At 43.7% G+C, this 14579-nt stretch overlaps 1 protein-coding gene across 1 annotated transcript in view; it reads left to right on the top strand.

Moving 5' to 3' along the window:
- The first annotated feature begins 908 nt into the window (after positions 1-908).
- The window catches only part of LOC306982698 (integrin beta-1-like), a 39493-nt gene continuing 25822 nt past the window's right edge, over positions 909-14579 (top strand). The window contains exon 1 of the mRNA XM_079583166.1: positions 909-1195. The gene's annotated coding sequence lies outside the window, so the exon portion shown is untranslated. The remainder of the gene's footprint in view (positions 1196-14579) is intronic.

Raw genomic sequence — 14579 nt, 5'->3', positions numbered from 1 at the left:
GTTACTTTTGTTCCGCATGTTGAGGAGAAGGTGCTGTTACTTTTGGGACTTCTGCAACTTACGGTTTTTCCACAATCGGCCAAAATGTCGGCGATTTTTCCCATTGACTTATAATGGGGCTGCCGCAAATCCATGCTTTTCTGCACTTTTTTCTGCATTTTATGCAATTTCTGCACTTTGTGCATGTTCAGCTTCTGCAACTTGTGGGTTTTGAGAAAAAATTGGCCTTCTGCAGTTTTCCAGTTTTTTTATACGAGAGTTTAAAATTTTTGCATTGGTGTGTATGGGGGAATCCAGCCAATGGGGAGACTCCAGGCCTTTCAGCCATTTGTGCTTCTGCCAATCAAGCACTGAGGCCATTTCAACAGTTTGACCAGTTTATGGAATATAAATGTTTATGCAATAATAACAATTTATGCAAAGTAACCACTTTATGCCTTTTAAAGAGTTTATGCAACTTAAGAGTTTATGCTATTTAGGATTTATGAATTTTAAAGAGTTTATGCAATTTACATAATTTATGCAAATTAACCCATTCATGCATTTTATCACTTTATGCAGTTTATACAGTTCATGCAACATGACATTTTATGCATTGTACCAGTTTATGCAAAATAGATTATGCAAATTAAGCAATTTATGCAATTTAAAAAGTTTATGCAATTTGAACAGTTTATGCAATTTCTGCATTCGCTTCCCGCAATTCCGCAGTCAATCGCAATGGCGCAGCCATTGCATTTCTAGTTATTATTATTATTATTATTATTTTTCCATATTATTATTATTATTATTATTATTATTATTTATTATTTATTAGTTATTCATTTATTTATTGTAATTCGGTTTGCCTTATTTTACTTCCGGGTACAGGTCTGGTCCTCACACCGCTACTTCCGGTGTGGGCGGGAGTGACTCAGAACAAGAGTTTTGTCCAAACGAGTGACTCAAACAGCCTCTCTTTACGCCCCAGACTGAGGTTTAGACGCTTTAAGCTCCTCTAAACCACACGTAACGCTCTGTTTTTAACCCACGGTCACCTTTTACCGCGTTTATCACTTTGTACCAGTTTTAATCTCTTCGTGTTTGTACTTCGACATCACCTAAAACTACTCACCAAAAAACCAACAGCTGGACTTATTCACCGAAGAACTTCCCCGGGAGCAAATGCTGAAGTAGGACAAAGAAAGTGCGAAAGGTAAGCGCTGTTTTGAAGCCGTTTTATCGCGTTTGTGAGTAAAGTAAAGTCCGTGTTAAACGGGAGCTCCGCCGTGAGGAGGAAGAATGCGTGTCCCGAGGCGAAACTGTGGGTGTGGGGAAAGTAAACGGAGAAAAGGGATATTTCCGCACGTTTCTGCTCTTGTCGTCGGTGTAAACGGGGGTGTAGGAGTGTAGGGAGGATGTCACGTTAAAAAAAGGAAACTTAACTCGATATAAACGGTCACAAAAGGGAATAATGTAGGCCGCGGAAATGACCGTTAAACTGAAGCGGGTCGAGCCGTTACTCCCGTGTCTGCGTGAAGTTTGAGGCTTTACTGACGCTTTTGAGACTTTACTGACGCTTTTGAGACTTTACTGACGCTTTTGAGACTTTACTGACGCTTTTGAGGCTTTACCGACGCTTTTGGCTGTTTATGTTGAGCTACAGTGTTAATTAACCTCTTTTAACCCAGCACGTTTTCTTCAGTTTTACCCAAATCTAAGCGTCTTGCCTGAAGCTACAGTTTGAGAGCAGTTCTGGTCCAGACGTGTTTGTGTTTCCGCCTTTTTTTCATTTTTTTTTTCACTCATTTTTCCCCCCATGTTTTTAATCCTTGTTTGTCACATTTTTCGTATTTTTTTGGTATTTTTGTTGCTTTTTTTGTCACACTTTTGTCCTGTTTTCGTCCATTTCTTCTCGTGTTTTTGATGATTTTTATGACCTTTTCACTGTTTTTATCTGTTCCTTTTTACATCACTTTTATTTTTTTCCGTTTTTTTGACATTTTTTGTTTCCTTGTGTTTTTAACCTCTTACCACCCGCCTAAACCGAATGCATTCTGTCCTCTTTGGCTGTTATATAGGCCTGTGTAACACCTCATTTGAAAGCTAAGACCCATAAAACTGATCTTTTTCCTCGCGTTGTTGCTGTGTTGTGTCACCTTTTGTATGATTTTTTTTCCCCCCAAGTTTTGTCAAACTTTTGTTGAATTTTTGTCACATTTTTGTCACATTTTTGTCACTTTTTTGTTGAATTTTTGTCACTTTTTTGTTGAATTTTTGTCACTTTTTTGTTGAATTTTTGTCACTTTTTTGTTGAATTTTTGTCACATTTTAGTTGAATTTTTGTCACTTTTTGTTGAATTTTTGTCACTTTTTTGTTGAATTTTTGTCACATTTTTGTTGAATTTTTGTCACATTTTTGTTGAATTTTTGTCACTTTTTTGTTGAATTTTTGTCACTTTTTTATTGAATTTTTGTCACTTTTTTATTGAATTTTTGTCACTTTTTTGTTGAATTTTTGTCACTTTTTTGTTGAATTTTTGTCACTTTTTTGTTGAATTTTTGTCACTTTTATTGAATTTTTGTCACATTTTTGTTGAATTTTTGTCACTTTTTTGTTGAATTTTTGTCACTTTTTTGTTGAATTTTGGTCACTTTTTTATTGAATTTTTGTCACTTTTTTGTTGAATTTTTGTCACTTTTTGTTGAATTTTTGTCACTTTTTTGTTGAATTTTTGTCACATTTTTGTTGAATTTTTGTTGAATTTTTGTCACATTTTTGTCACTTTTTTTGTCACTTTTTTGTAGAATTTTTGTCACATTTTTGTAGAATTTTTGTCACATTTTTGTTGAATTTTTGTCACATTTTTGTAGAATTTTTGTCACATATTTGTTGAATTTTTGTCACATTTTTGTTGAATTTTTGTCACATTTTTGTTGAATTTTTGTCACTTTTTTGTTGAATTTTTGTCACTTTTTTATTGAATTTTTGTCACTTTTTTGTTGAATTTTTGTCACTTTTATTGAATTTTTGTCACATTTTTGTTGAATTTTTGTCACTTTTTTGTTGAATTTTTGTCACTTTTTTGTTGAATTTTTGTCACTTTTTTGTTGAATTTTTGTCACATTTTTGTCACATTTTTGTTGAATTTTTGTCACTTTTTTGTTGAATTTTTGTCACATTTTTGTTGAATTTTTGTCACTTTTTTATTGAATTTTTGTCACTTTTTTGTTGAATTTTTGTCACTTTTTGTTGAATTTTTGTCACTTTTTTGTTGAATTTTGTCACATTTTTGTTGAATTTTTGTTGAATTTTTGTCACATTTTTGTTGAATTTTTGTTGAATTTTTGTCACTTTTTTTGTCACTTTTTTGTAGAATTTTTGTCACATTTTTGTTGAATTTTTGTCACATTTTTGTAGAATTTTTGTCACATTTTTGTTGAATTTTTGTCACATTTTTGTTGAATTTTTGTCACTTTTTTATTGAATTTTTTTCACTTTTTTGTTGAATTTTTGTCACTTTTTGTTGATTTTTTGTCACTTTTTTGTTGAATTTTTGTCACTTTTTTGTTGAATTTTTGTCACTTTTTTGTTGAATTTTTGTCACTTTTTTGTTGAATTTTTGTCACTTTTTTGTTGAATTTTTGTCACATTTTTGTTGAATTTTTGTCACTTTTTTATTGATTTTTTGTTGAATTTTTGTTGAATTTTTGTCACTTTTTGTTTAATTTTTGTCACATTTTTGTTGATTTTTTTAGTTAGTTTAGTTAATTTATTTTCTTCGGTCATGATGAACATTTAAATCACATGTTTTCCAAAGATCTTAGACATTATACAATAAGAAAACACATACTTTAAGAAGTTAATCTAAATGAAGCCTGACCCAAAGGGGTTTAGGCTGAAGCCGAGACTTATTCTGCCTAAACCCCTTTTACAAAGTGTGACTCTGTGTCCAAAGAGACACATTCTACACTTTCTCTGACACCAACGATGGAAACACTTAAGCTCAAAACGTAAACTTCAACAATCAGAAATTATGCTTTGTTTCCTCGATCGACTTCTTTTCTAATGGTTTTCATTCAAGTGTTCTATACGTCTCTATCATGTTTAACTTATACGTGTTCTTCAATGCTTTAATAGTTTTGGAGCCTTAAGTTGAATAAACCGTAACTGATAAACACCTCCTCTTAGTATTACTGTCACTTTTTGTCATGTTTTTGTCACTTTTTGGTTGAGTTTTTGTCACTTTTTGGTTGCGTTTACATCCTTGTTTTCTTCTATTTTTTGTGGCTGTTTTGGTGCTTTTTGATTGGGGTAAAGCCAAACTGGTTGAGGTCGAGAGGTTAAACGAAGCTCGTGTTCTCTTGGTTCAGTGGAATGACGACCATCTGTTCCTCTTTACAGGGTCCCATTTGTCACAGCTCCGTGTCCTGCAAATATTTGCTCTAAAGCTCCTCTGTTTCTGCTCTAAAGCTCCTCTGTTTCTGTCCTAAAGCTCCTCTGTTTCTGTCCTAGAGCTCCTCTGTTTCTGCCCTAAAGCTCCTCTGTTTCTGCCCTAAAGCTCCTCTGTTTCTGCTCTAAAGCTCCTCTGTTTCTGCTCTAAAGCTCCTCTGTTTCTGCCCTAAAGCTCCTCTGTTTCTGCCCTAAAGCTCCTCTGTTTCTGCTCTAAAGCTCCTCTGTTTCTGCTCTAAAGCTCCTCTGTTTCTGCTCTAAAGCTCCTCTGTTTCTGCTCTAAAGCTCCTCTGTTTCTGCTCTAAAGCTCCTCTGTTTCTGCCCTAAAGCTCCTCTGTTTCTGCCCTAAAGCTCCTCTGTTTCTGTCCTAAAGCTCCTCTGTTTCTGTCCTAAAGCTCCTCTGTTTCTGCTCTAAAGCTCCTCTGTTTCTGCTCTAAAGCTCCTCTGTTTCTGCCCTAAAGCTCCTCTGTTTCTGCCCTAAAGCTCCTCTGTTTCTGTCCTAAAGCTCCTCTGTTTCTGCCCTAAAGCTCCTCTGTTTCTGTCCTAAAGCTCCTCTGTTTCTGCTCTAAAGCTCCTCTGTTTCTGTCCTAAAGCTCCTCTGTTTCTGCCCTAAAGCTCCTCTGTTTCTGTCCTAAAGCTCCTCTGTTTCTGTCCTAAAGCTCCTCTGTTTCTGCTCTAAAGCTCCTCTGTTTCTGTCCTAAAGCTCCTCTGTTTCTGTCCTAAAGCTCCTCTGTTTCTGTCCTAAAGCTCCTCTGTTTCTGTCCTAAAGCTCCTCTGTTTCTGCTCTAAAGCTCCTCTGTTTCTGTCCTAAAGCTCCTCTGTTTCTGTCCTAAAGCTCCTCTGTTTCTGTCCTAAAGCTCCTCTGTTTCTGCTCTAAAGCTCCTCTGTTTCTGCTCTAAAGCTCCTCTGTTTCTGTCCTAAAGCTCCTCTGTTTCTGCTCTAAAGCTCCTCTGTTTCTGCCCTAAAGCTCCTCTGTTTCTGCCCTAAAGCTCCTCTGTTTCTGCTCTAAAGCTCCTCTGTTTCTGCCCTAAAGCTCCTCTGTTTCTGCCCTAAAGCTCCTCTGTTTCTGTCCTAAAGCTCCTCTGTTTCTGTCCTAAAGCTCCTCTGTTTCTGCTCTAAAGCTCCTCTGTTTCTGCTCTAAAGCTCCTCTGTTTCTGCCCTAAAGCTCCTCTGTTTCTGCCCTAAAGCTCCTCTGTTTCTGTCCTAAAGCTCCTCTGTTTCTGCCCTAAAGCTCCTCTGTTTCTGTCCTAAAGCTCCTCTGTTTCTGCTCTAAAGCTCCTCTGTTTCTGTCCTAAAGCTCCTCTGTTTCTGCCCTAAAGCTCCTCTGTTTCTGTCCTAAAGCTCCTCTGTTTCTGTCCTAAAGCTCCTCTGTTTCTGCTCTAAAGCTCCTCTGTTTCTGTCCTAAAGCTCCTCTGTTTCTGTCCTAAAGCTCCTCTGTTTCTGTCCTAAAGCTCCTCTGTTTCTGTCCTAAAGCTCCTCTGTTTCTGCTCTAAAGCTCCTCTGTTTCTGTCCTAAAGCTCCTCTGTTTCTGTCCTAAAGCTCCTCTGTTTCTGCTCTAAAGCTCCTCTGTTTCTGCTCTAAAGCTCCTCTGTTTCTGCTCTAAAGCTCCTCTGTTTCTGTCCTAAAGCTCCTCTGTTTCTGCTCTAAAGCTCCTCTGTTTCTGCTCTAAAGCTCCTCTGTTTCTGTCCTAAAGCTCCTCTGTTTCTGCTCTAAAGCTCCTCTGTTTCTGCCCTAAAGCTCCTCTGTTTCTGCCCTAAAGCTCCTCTGTTTCTGCTCTAAAGCTCCTCTGTTTCTGTCCTAAAGCTCCTCTGTTTCTGCCCTAAAGCTCCTCTGTTTCTGCTCTAAAGCTCCTCTGTTTCTGCTCTAAAGCTCCTCTGTTTCTGCTCTAAAGCTCCTCTGTTTCTGTCCTAAAGCTCCTCTGTTTCTGCTCTAAAGCTCCTCTGTTTCTGTCCTAAAGCTCCTCTGTTTCTGTCCTAGAGCTCCTCTGTTTCTGCTCTAAAGCTCCTCTGTTTCTGCCCTAAAGCTCCTCTGTTTCTGCTCTAAAGCTCCTCTGTTTCTGCTCTAAAGCTCCTCTGTTTCTGCCCTAAAGCTCCTCTGTTTCTGTCCTAAAGCTCCTCTGTTTCTGCTCTAAAGCTCCTCTGTTTCTGCTCTAAAGCTCCTCTGTTTCTGCCCTAAAGCTCCTCTGTTTCTGTCCTAAAGCTCCTCTGTTTCTGCTCTAAAGCTCCTCTGTTTCTGCTCTAAAGCTCCTCTGTTTCTGCTCTAAAGCTCCTCTGTTTCTGTCCTAAAGCTCCTCTGTTTCTGCTCTAAAGCTCCTCTGTTTCTGCTCTAAAGCTCCTCTGTTTCTGTCCTAAAGCTCCTCTGTTTCTGTCCTAAAGCTCCTCTGTTTCTGCTCTAAAGCTCCTCTGTTTCTGCTCTAAAGCTCCTCTGTTTCTGTCCTAAAGCTCCTCTGTTTCTGTCCTAAAGCTCCTCTGTTTCTGCTCTAAAGCTCCTCTGTTTCTGCTCTAAAGCTCGTCTGTTTCTGCTCTAAAGCTCCTCTGTTTCTGCCCTAAAGCTCCTCTGTTTCTGCTCTAAAGCTCCTCTGTTTCTGTCCTAAAGCTCCTCTGTTTCTGCCCTAAAGCTCCTCTGTTTCTGCTCTAAAGCTCCTCTGTTTCTGTCCTAAAGCTCCTCTGTTTCTGCCCTAAAGCTCCTCTGTTTCTGCTCTAAAGCTCCTCTGTTTCTGCTCTAAAGCTCCTCTGTTTCTGCTCTAAAGCTCCTCTGTTTCTGCCCTAAAGCTCCTCTGTTTCTGCTCTAAAGCTCCTCTGTTTCTGCCCTAAAGCTCCTCTGTTTCTGCTCTAAAGCTCCTCTGTTTCTGCTCTAAAGCTCCTCTGTTTCTGCCCTAAAGCTCCTCTGTTTCTGCTCTAAAGCTCCTCTGTTTCTGCTCTAAAGCTCCTCTGTTTCTGCTCTAAAGCTCCTCTGTTTCTGTCCTAAAGCTCCTCTGTTTCTGCTCTAAAGCTCCTCTGTTTCTGTCCTAAAGCTCCTCTGTTTCTGCTCTAAAGCTCCTCTGTTTCTGCTCTAAAGCTCCTCTGTTTCTGTCCTAAAGCTCCTCTGTTTCTGTCCTAAAGCTCCTCTGTTTCTGTCCTAAAGCTCCTCTGTTTCTGCTCTAAAGCTCCTCTGTTTCTGTCCTAAAGCTCCTCTGTTTCTGTCCTAAAGCTCCTCTGTTTCTGCCCTAAAGCTCCTCTGTTTCTGTCCTAAAGCTCCTCTGTTTCTGTCCTAAAGCTCCTCTGTTTCTGCTCTAAAGCTCCTCTGTTTCTGTCCTAAAGCTCCTCTGTTTCTGTCCTAAAGCTCCTCTGTTTCTGCTCTAAAGCTCCTCTGTTTCTGTCCTAAAGCTCCTCTGTTTCTGTCCTAAAGCTCCTCTGTTTCTGCCCTAAAGCTCCTCTGTTTCTGTCCTAAAGCTCCTCTGTTTCTGCTCTAAAGCTCCTCTGTTTCTGCCCTAAAGCTCCTCTGTTTCTGCCCTAAAGCTCCTCTGTTTCTGCTCTAAAGCTCCTCTGTTTCTGCCCTAAAGCTCCTCTGTTTCTGCCCTAAAGCTCCTCTGTTTCTGCTCTAAAGCTCCTCTGTTTCTGTCCTAAAGCTCCTCTGTTTCTGTCCTAAAGCTCCTCTGTTTCTGCTCTAAAGCTCCTCTGTTTCTGCTCTAAAGCTCCTCTGTTTCTGCTCTAAAGCTCCTCTGTTTCTGTCCTAAAGCTCCTCTGTTTCTGCTCTAAAGCTCCTCTGTTTCTGCTCTAAAGCTCCTCTGTTTCTGCTCTAAAGCTCCTCTGTTTCTGCTCTAAAGCTCCTCTGTTTCTGCCCTAAAGCTCCTCTGTTTCTGCTCTAAAGCTCCTCTGTTTCTGTCCTAAAGCTCCTCTGTTTCTGCTCTAAAGCTCCTCTGTTTCTGCTCTAAAGCTCCTCTGTTTCTGTCCTAAAGCTCCTCTGTTTCTGCTCTAAAGCTCCTCTGTTTCTGTCCTAAAGCTCCTCTGTTTCTGTCCTAAAGCTCCTCTGTTTCTGCCCTAAAGCTCCTCTGTTTCTGTCCTAAAGCTCCTCTGTTTCTGTCCTAAAGCTCCTCTGTTTCTGTCCTAAAGCTCCTCTGTTTCTGTCCTAAAGCTCCTCTGTTTCTGCTCTAAAGCTCCTCTGTTTCTGCCCTAAAGCTCCTCTGTTTCTGTCCTAAAGCTCCTCTGTTTCTGTCCTAAAGCTCCTCTGTTTCTGTCCTAAAGCTCCTCTGTTTCTGTCCTAAAGCTCCTCTGTTTCTGCTCTAAAGCTCCTCTGTTTCTGCTCTAAAGCTCCTCTGTTTCTGCTCTAAAGCTCCTCTGTTTCTGCTCTAAAGCTCCTCTGTTTCTGCCCTAAAGCTCCTCTGTTTCTGCTCTAAAGCTCCTCTGTTTCTGTCCTAAAGCTCCTCTGTTTCTGCTCTAAAGCTCCTCTGTTTCTGCTCTAAAGCTCCTCTGTTTCTGTCCTAAAGCTCCTCTGTTTCTGCTCTAAAGCTCCTCTGTTTCTGTCCTAAAGCTCCTCTGTTTCTGTCCTAAAGCTCCTCTGTTTCTGCCCTAAAGCTCCTCTGTTTCTGTCCTAAAGCTCCTCTGTTTCTGTCCTAAAGCTCCTCTGTTTCTGTCCTAAAGCTCCTCTGTTTCTGCCCTAAAGCTCCTCTGTTTCTGTCCTAAAGCTCCTCTGTTTCTGTCCTAAAGCTCCTCTGTTTCTGCTCTAAAGCTCCTCTGTTTCTGCTCTAAAGCTCCTCTGTTTCTGTCCTAAAGCTCCTCTGTTTCTGTCCTAAAGCTCCTCTGTTTCTGCCCTAAAGCTCCTCTGTTTCTGTCCTAAAGCTCCTCTGTTTCTGTCCTAAAGCTCCTCTGTTTCTGTCCTAAAGCTCCTCTGTTTCTGCTCTAAAGCTCCTCTGTTTCTGTCCTAAAGCTCCTCTGTTTCTGCTCTAAAGCTCCTCTGTTTCTGCCCTAAAGCTCCTCTGTTTCTGTCCTAAAGCTCCTCTGTTTCTGTCCTAAAGCTCCTCTGTTTCTGTCCTAAAGCTCCTCTGTTTCTGCTCTAAAGCTCCTCTGTTTCTGTCCTAAAGCTCCTCTGTTTCTGCTCTAAAGCTCCTCTGTTTCTGCTCTAAAGCTCCTCTGTTTCTGTCCTAAAGCTCCTCTGTTTCTGCTCTAAAGCTCCTCTGTTTCTGTCCTAAAGCTCCTCTGTTTCTGCCCTAAAGCTCCTCTGTTTCTGTCCTAAAGCTCCTCTGTTTCTGTCCTAAAGCTCCTCTGTTTCTGTCCTAAAGCTCCTCTGTTTCTGCTCTAAAGCTCCTCTGTTTCTGTCCTAAAGCTCCTCTGTTTCTGTCCTAAAGCTCCTCTGTTTCTGCCCTAAAGCTCCTCTGTTTCTGTCCTAAAGCTCCTCTGTTTCTGTCCTAAAGCTCCTCTGTTTCTGCTCTAAAGCTCCTCTGTTTCTGTCCTAAAGCTCCTCTGTTTCTGCTCTAAAGCTCCTCTGTTTCTGCTCTAAAGCTCCTCTGTTTCTGCTCTAAAGCTCCTCTGTTTCTGCTCTAAAGCTCCTCTGTTTCTGCTCTAAAGCTCCTCTGTTTCTGCCCTAAAGCTCCTCTGTTTCTGCTCTAAAGCTCCTCTGTTTCTGTCCTAAAGCTCCTCTGTTTCTGTCCTAAAGCTCCTCTGTTTCTGCTCTAAAGCTCCTCTGTTTCTGTCCTAAAGCTCCTCTGTTTCTGCTCTAAAGCTCCTCTGTTTCTGCTCTAAAGCTCCTCTGTTTCTGTCCTAAAGCTCCTCTGTTTCTGTCCTAAAGCTCCTCTGTTTCTGTCCTAAAGCTCCTCTGTTTCTGTTTTGTGATGTTTTGAGGAAGTCTAGACAAGTCCTTTAGTTTTCAATCTCTGAACCCAGGTGTTCACTGAGGTCTTCACTGAGCCTGAACCCAGGTCTTCACTGAGTCTGAACCCAGGTCTTCACTGAGTGTGAACCCAGGTCTTCACTGAGTCTGAACCCAGGTCTTCACTGAGGTCTTCACTGAGCCTGAACCCAGGTCTTCACTGAGCCTGAACCCAGGTCTTCACTGAGCCTGAACCCAGGTCTTCACTGAGTCTGAACCCAGGTCTTCACTGAGGTCTTCACTGAGGTCTTCACTGAGTCTGAACCCAGGTCTTCACTGAGGTCTTCACTGAGGTCTTCACTGAGGTCTTCACTGAGGTCTTCACTGAGGTCTTCACTGAGTCTGAACCCAGGTCTTCACTGAGGTCTTCACTGAGGTCTTCACTGAGGTCTTCACTGAGGTCTTCACTGAGTCTGAACCCAGGTCTTCACTGAGGTCTTCACCGAGTCTGAACCCAGGTCTTCACTGAGGTCTTCACTGAGTCTGAACCCAGGTCTTCACTGAGGTCTTCACCGAGTCTGAACCCAGGTCTTCACTGAGGTCTTCACTGAGGTCTTCACTGAGTCTGAACCCAGGTGTTCACTGAGTCTGAACCCAGGTGTTCACTGAGTCTGAACCCAGGTCTTCACTGAGTCTGAACCCAGGTCTTCACTGAGGTCTTCACTGAGTCTGAACCCAGGTCTTCACTGAGGTCTTCACTGAGGTCTTCACTGAGGTCTTCACTGAGGTCTTCACTGAGTCTGAACCCAGGTCTTCACTGAGGTCTTCACTGAGTCTGAACCCAGGTCTTCACTGAGGTCTTCACTGAGGTCTTCACTGAGGTCTTCACTGAGTCTGAACCCAGGTCTTCACTGAGGTCTTCACTGAGTCTGAACCCAGGTCTTCACTGAGGTCTTCACTGAGTCTGAACCCAGGTCTTCACTGAGGTCTTCACTGAGTCTGAACCCAGGTCTTCACTGAGGTCTTCACTGAGTCTGAACCCAGGTCTTCACTGAGGTCTTCACTGAGTCTGAACCCAGGTCTTCACTGAGGTCTTCACTGAGTCTGAACCCAGGTCTTCACTGAGGTCTTCACTGAGTCTGAACCCAGGTCTTCACTGAGGTCTTCACTGAGTCTGAACCCAGGTGTTCACTGAGGTCTTCACTGAGTCTGAACCCAGGTGTTCACTGAGTCTGAACCCAGGTGTTCACTGAGGCAGTGTTGTTTTCGGCCCTTTTAGTTTTAGTCTTAGTCTTAGTCCTTTGGACGAAAATGCATTTAGGTTTAGTCACATTTTAGTCACTTCAAAATGTGATCGTTTTAGTCACGTTTTAGTCAGACGAAAATTAAAAAAGGTTTTTGTCAAGTTTTCGTCGGTTTCATTATAAGAAGTGATAATTAATTTCGATAAGTCTTGGAAATTGGGATAAATAAAAGCTTCTATTGGCTTTTGACAAACAGATGACACCACGATAGGCACTGGCAGAAGTGGCCGACTGTGAACAGGACTTTTCCCAAAAGCGCCCGCTCTCCTCGTCCTCTGATCATCGCTTCGAGATTTTTTTTTTTTTTTTTACCAACAGCGCTGTCTGCACATACGTAGCTACATCAAAGTGCTTTCTGCGTTCAGACGCCACGGTATTGAAAACTGTCCTGAGAAACAACAAAGTCCCTGTGACCTGGATGTCAGACGCTCCGAGGAGGATGTGCACGAGCAGTGACCGCACGCCACGGGGAGAGAGAGAGAGGGAGGGAGAGAGAGAGAGAGAGAGAGAGAGAAAGAGGCGCCGCTGCATCATGAGCAGCGCGGCGCCGCACCGGGTCACGTTTACCGTGTGTTCTCTCACTCCGCGCACAAACTTTGTGTTTGTGAACGATCTGACGAAAAACTTTCTCCCATTTTTGTCTCGTCTCGTCTCATTGACGTAAACTCGTAAACGTCTCGTCATGTTCTCGTCCCCAAAGAGCTCATTTTAGCTCGTCATCGTTACGTTATCGTCATTAAAAAAAGGGGCGTCAACGAAAAGATATCGTTATCGTCTTCGTTGACGAAAACAACACTGCACTGAGGTCTTCACTGAGTCTGAACCCAGGTGTTCACTGAGTCTGAACCCAGGTGTTCACTGAGTCTGAACCCAGGTGTTCACTGAGGTCTTCACTGAGTCTGAACCCAGGTCTTCACTGAGTCTGAACCCAGGTCTTCACTGAGTCTGAACCCAGGTGTTCACTGAGTCTGAGCCCAGGTGTTCACTGAGGTCTTCACTGAGTCTGAACCCAGGTCTTCACTGAGTCTGAACCCAGGTGTTCACTGAGTCTGAGCCCAGGTCTTCACTGAGTCTGAGCCCAGGTGTTCACTGAGGTCTTCACTGAGTCTGAGCCCAGGTCTTCACTGAGTCTGAGCCCAGGTGTTCACTGAGTCTGAACCCAGGTGTTCACTGAGTCTGAACCCAGGTGTTCACTGAGGTCTTCACTGAGTCTGAGCCCAGGTCTTCACTGAGTCTGAGCCCAGGTGTTCACTGAGTCTGAACCCAGGTCTTCACTGAGTCTGAACCCAGGTCTTCACTGAGTCTGAACCCAGGTCTTCACTGAGTCTGAGCCCAGGTCTTCACTGAGTCTGAGCCCAGGTCTTCACTGAGTCTGAGCCCAGGTCTTCACTGAGTCTGAACCCAGGTCTTCACTGAGTCTGAGCCCAGGTCTTCACTGAGTCTGAGCCCAGGTCTTCACTGAGTCTGAACCCAGGTCTTCACTGAGTCTGAACCCAGGTCTTCACTGAGTCTGAACCCAGGTCTTCACTGAGTCTGAACCCAGGTCTTCACTGAGGTCTTCACTGAGCCTGAACCCAGGTCTTCACTGAGTCTGAACCCAGGTCTTCACTGAGTCTGAACCCAGGTCTTCACTGAGTCTGAACCCAGGTCTTCACTGAGTCTGAACCCAGGTCTTCACTGAGCCTGAACCCAGGTCTTCACTGAGTCTGATCCCAGGTCTTCACTGAGGTCTTCACTGAGCCTGAACCCAGGTCTTCACTGAGTCTGATCCCAGGTCTTCACTGAGGTCTTCACTGAGGTCTTCACTGAGTCTGAACCCAGGTCTTCACTGAGGTCTTCACTGAGGTCTTCACTGAGTCTGAACCCAGGTCTTCACTGAGGTCTTCACTGAGGTCTTCACTGAGGTCTTCACTGAGGTCTTCACTGAGTCTGAACCCAGGTCTTCACTGAGGTCTTCACTGAGGTCTTCACTGAGTCTGAACCCAGGTCTTCACTGAGGTCTTCACTGAGTCTGATCCCAGGTCTTCACTGAGGTCTTCACTGAGCCTGAACCCAGGTCTTCACTGAGGTCTTCACTGAGCCTGAACCCAGGTCTTCACTGAGGTCTTCACTGAGGTCTTCACTGAGGTCTTCACTGAGTCTGAGCCCAGGTCTTCACTGAGTCTGAGCCCAGGTCTTCACTGAGTCTGAACCCAGGTCTTCACTGAGGTCTTCACTGAGTCTGAGCCCAGGTCTTCACTGAGTCTGAGCCCAGGTCTTCACTGAGTCTGAACCCAGGTCTTCACTGAGGTCTTCACTGAGGTCTTCACTGAGTCTGAACCCAGGTCTCTGAGCCTGATGTGAAGAGTCGAGCGCTCAGGAACACGTCTGAACATGTGTGGATTCCTCACCCAACAAAGGAGTGATTAAATACCTCCTACACTGATGCTGAATGTTGGCTCAGGACGTCTCTAAGGGTGTCCTATTGTGCATGTTTTGGGGGTCATGTAAAGCGTGGCACTTGGAGAGCCTGGGCAGACACTGGGGGAGGTGTTTCCCACTGAGGCCCTAATGTTTCTGATAATGAGGTCAGATGTTCTGAGTCACTGAGTCACTTCCTGGAGACGTAAACAGACCAGAGAGGAGAGGCAGCTGCAGACGCATGAGTCAGACCTCCTGCTGCTCCTGCTCCTCCTGCTGCTGCTCCTCCTCCTGCTGCTCCTCCTCCTTCTGCTCCTGCTCCTGCTGCTCCTCCTGCTGCTCCTGCTCCTCCTCCTGCTCCTCCTCCTGCTGCTGCTCCTGCTCCTCCTCCTGCTGCTCCTCCTGCTCCTCCTCCTGCTTCTCCTCCTGCTCCTCCTCCTGCTTCTCCTCCTGCTCCTCCTCCTCCTGCTCCTGCTCCTCTTCCTCCTGCTTCTCCTCCTGCTCCTCCTCCTCCTCCTGCTCCTGCTCCTCTTCCTCCTGCTCCTCCTGCTGCTCCTCCTCCTCCTCCTCCTGCTCCTCATCATAAATCCCGGATACAGAAATAAGTTGTTAGTGTCACTTTTAGCCGACTGTTATTAACCTCTTACCACCCGCCATCA

The sequence above is a fragment of the Gobius niger genome (assembly GCF_951799975.1).
Source record: "Gobius niger genome assembly, contig: SCAFFOLD_77, whole genome shotgun sequence".
In the NCBI taxonomy this organism is placed as follows: domain Eukaryota; kingdom Metazoa; phylum Chordata; class Actinopteri; order Gobiiformes; family Gobiidae; genus Gobius; species Gobius niger.
The sequence above is the reverse complement of the archived record's forward strand: the minus strand, read 5'-3'. Positions and strand labels throughout refer to the sequence as shown.